The sequence below is a fragment of the Mus pahari genome, chromosome 3, assembly GCF_900095145.1.
Source record: "Mus pahari chromosome 3, PAHARI_EIJ_v1.1, whole genome shotgun sequence".
NCBI lineage: Eukaryota > Metazoa > Chordata > Mammalia > Rodentia > Muridae > Mus > Mus pahari.
Genome location: NC_034592.1, coordinates 32,111,949 through 32,115,968, shown reverse-complemented (window position 1 = coordinate 32,115,968; position 4,020 = coordinate 32,111,949). Strand labels below are relative to the sequence as shown.

The window sequence follows — 4,020 nt, the reverse complement described above, 5'->3', positions numbered from 1 at the left end:
GAGAGAGAGAGAGAGAGAGAGAGAGAGAGAGAGAGAGAGAGAGAGAGAGAGACCCTAGGTATTACCCTCAAACAAAATCGTGGGAATAAAAGAGAAAAGTGATTGGCAAGTGCGCAGAAGGCGCTTGGGGGAGGGGAGAGAGTTGGGGGACGACAGAGGGTGCAGGGGGTGGGTGCTGACGGAGGATACTGAGTTTTAAAAGAAAAAAAATGAAAAGAAACGGGGGGGGCAGCCCCTCAAAACAAACAAGCGATCCAGCCGCGCCAGCCCAGAATCGGAAAGGAAACTTCATTCTCCTTTCGCTCTCAGCCCGCTCACCGGGCGCGGGCAGTCTAGACGCTTCCGAGCTGGGCACTAGGGTGGTAGCAGATCGGGGATCGCTCCCCAAGCCCGCGCCTGGCGGGTACTACTCAGACCCACTTGGAACAACTTTCCACCAGAGAGGACAATTGTGCGCTCCTCTAGCCTGCCCCAATGCTGCACCGCATGCAGAGGGTTGGGGGTTGGGGGGAGTGCAGTGTGGGAGTTTAGGGTCCTGGAGGGACACAAACACAAAGACTAAGAGATTCTGTTTAGAGACAAATAATCTCCCTCTCTCTCCTCTCCTGTCTCTTAGTGTGCGTGTCTGTGTGTGTGTCTGTGTGTGTGTGTCTTTTGCTTTTTGTGGTGGAGGTGGGGAGCCATATGGGTGAGTGATAGAGGAATTTTAGTCAAAAAACTGTTCGTTATGTTGCCCTGTCTTTCCTCTTTGTGCTGTCTTTGATCTGTTTGCTTGGCTTAGTATTACAAAAAAACAAGGACAATAATATATTCCAAGCTGGTCCCCAAGATTCGGTTCAGGCTGCCTCTTTTTAAGTATGTGCGTGTGTCTTTCTTTTAATTTAATTTTTTTCTTCATTGCTGCCTGGCATTATTTAAGGTGGTTCTTACACAGGAGACCTCCCCTTCTCCATCTCTGGGTAATTTAGTAGACACTAAAATTACATCCAATGTTCCCCTCTCCTCTCTCTCGTGTTTCCTCTGTTCCCTTTATTAAATGTTAGTTATTGATTTTCTAAAATCAATGTCTGTTGTGGGGCTTCCCCCCTCACAAGAATCTAAAGCACTGTGCTGATCATCTGGATAACAAAAGCTTTGTGCCATGAAGGTTCTGCAGCCCCCTCCCCATGTTAAACAGTTATTTATTTATTTGAGAGAGAGAGAGAGAGAGAGAGAGAGAGAGAGAGAGAGAGAGAGAGAGATGAGATGAGATTTTAAAGCTAGGCTACCAGAAGTATTCTTTTGCAGTAAAGACTGTCTGAAGTGTTTGTTTCTTCCTGATCTTCCTCCTTCCACTCCCTTCATGATTTTGCTGTGAAATACCAACTTGGCTCCAGCAGTGAGGTCAGGCCACAGCCCAGTTTGGGGACTGGGAGAGATTCTGGCTTCCTGAGAACTCCGGTGGCACAAGCTACTGGGGCCTCACAGGTAATACAGTGTCCCAGGAAGGGGTGCGGTCAGAGAGACCAACCATTTCTCTCATGATCAGCCATTAATTTGGGACAAGCTTCCACACTCTGAAGTGGATAAAGTTGAACTTTGATTTTTTTTTTTTTTTTTTTTTTTTTTTAGGCATTTCTCCCAGACCCTAAACATTCACCAGCAGGTCTCTGGATTGCTCACAGCTTCTCTGACTGAAACTCTTACCTGTCTCTTTCTCCAAAGAGCCTGTGGGGACTTACTTCCCAGTGTTTCTATTGGGTTTAATCTGACTTAGCAGTGTGTAGGTCTTGAGAAGCAGGTAGAAGAGCTCAGACCATCTTTTTTCATTTTCTTTCTCATCAAATACATACCCAATGCCTTTTCCTTTGGGAATTGCCAGGATTTATCTGAACTGAGTGGATTTTTCTTCTTTCCTGGATTCCTGGGAAAGATGTCACTTTTGAGCTTGTGTCTTTGCTGATAACACTAAATATGATGATTCTTATCAACATCATATAGAAATTCCTGAAAAGGAATAATAGCAACAATAATCGTAGAAGCTGCAAAGGGGGAAAAAAAGACCCAAGACCTAGAATGGCACTTTATATAATTTTAATGAAGTCACTGGTGTGTGTGTGTGTGTGTGTGTGTGTGTGTGTGTGTGTGTGTGTGTGTGTGGAGAGAGAGAGGGGGGGGCAAGGAAGGGAAACCGGCAGAGCAGTGCCTGTGTGTTTGAAAGGCTGGTCAAAACCATGGCTTAGACGCCGGTGATGTGAAGTATTATTTTTAAAAAAAAGCCTAGGCAAGAGAGGCAGATCAGGGGATACGAATATAGAAAGAGAGGAACAATCTAAAATATCCAAGCACCAATATTCTTCGGGCTAGCAAAATGCCTAGTAAAGGCAGTGCCAGGACCAAGTTAAGGATGGCTAGTAGTTCCTCTCCTTTGCCCACAGAGAAAGCAGGAAACCTTTTCCTAGAAAATCAGATGTGCAGGGAGGAAAGGGGCGGTGGGATTAGGGAAAGGGGTAAAAAGCAAATAGCCAGCAGACAAGAAGGAGTGTAGGTTTCAAGAAAGTTCAGTCAGATGATCCTCAGCCGCCTGACTCACTTTGTAACACTTTCACTAAGGCTAGAGAGGAGGGGGAGAGCCAGCCCCCCTTTATAGTCCTCTGATTATACCCCACTATCTCCACACAGCCTTGGACTCAGGAAAGAGCTCCAGAATGGAAAGGCTCTGCTGCAGGCTGCTACCGCTAGCTTGCAGCTGGTTTGAAACTTGCAAAGTTTGTGGCTTTCACCCCTGATTTCAGGCAGCAGGTCCTAGAATGTTCCAGTTTCCTTCTTGATTAGTAACCATCTGGGAAGAAAGGCCTGCCTGCCCCAGTCTCCCTCCCGGCTTCCACCACCAGCCTCTGGAAAAATCACACAGACAACATGCATGCGTGTCTTAACAAAAATGACATTGCTGGTCTGCCTGTCTCAGAGAAGGGAATGAAGTTCTCTTTGAATGGAAAAAAGAAAATGAATTAGGAAGGGAGAAGAAGGAAACGAGAGAGGGAAGGAAAAGTTTGCTTGGTTTTGCTTCAAAGTTTCTGCTAAAGGTTTGGGTCCTATGGGCTGCCTAGGACTGGGTGTAGTGGGCAGGGTTGCTTTCACCAAACACCTTTGCTCTGTGATTTATTTTTTTTTCAGTTTGTAAAGGAAAGTACTCAAGTTGAATATCTCGGGGAGAAGCAATCAGATGAGCAGAAATGATTGTCCCTGTTTGAAAGAAACCTTCGCTCCTTTCCACTTTCTTAAAAGGAGTGGAGGTTCTGTTAGTTCTGCTGAAGGGCAGTGGGGCAGGAAGAGACTGCTCCATTGCAGAGTTGCTTAAGTGGAAAGAAATGGGACTGCAGTCAAACAACCCCTTCTCAGGCTAGGGTGTCCACTCCCCTCCCTCATAGGTGAAATTGGGATGGGCAGCTGGAAGTGACAGACCCTCCAAACACATCGAAGCAGGATGGTGTCCTTCAGGTTGTAACTGGTCACAACTTAACCTATCTATCTTTTCCACTGTGGAAATCTTTGGCAAGTTGCTTTCCTAAAAGTTGGTGAGCTTGTCGCAGTGAGGCTGTTCGCCTGCTTTACACTCAGGCTGTCTGTGCGGCGGGTACCAGCTCTGAGGGTACTCCAGGGAGATCCATCTCCATCCTGTTCTCTCCATGGAGATACTGCACACACAAGGCTGGGGGCTATGTATCTAGACTGATCTATTTGTTTTATTTTGGTTTGGGAAAAAAAGCGATGCCAATTGGGGTAGACACGTGCTTTGCTTCGCACAGAGAGCCAGCAGCTAGCCCAGTGGCATCCTTGCTGTGCTGGTCCACCAGGGATAGGGGTAGGCATCAGGTTTTAAACTTTGTAAGACTGCTCTGTTGTCAAGTAAAAAAAAAAAAAAAAAAAAGATTTCATACCGTTTAGCATTTGTTTTCGAATGTGGAGAAAACCTAGCCTGTACTTGCCTGTCAAACTGCTCTGTCATAGATTCTGGATTCTTCCCTTCCCTCTCTCCTT

General features: G+C 46.2%; 1 protein-coding gene across 5 annotated transcripts in view; it reads left to right on the top strand.

Moving 5' to 3' along the window:
- Positions 1-4,020, top strand: part of Zeb2 (zinc finger E-box binding homeobox 2) — a 131,665-nt gene that overhangs the window by 8,290 nt on the left and 119,355 nt on the right. The gene's annotated exons all lie outside the window — the stretch shown is intronic.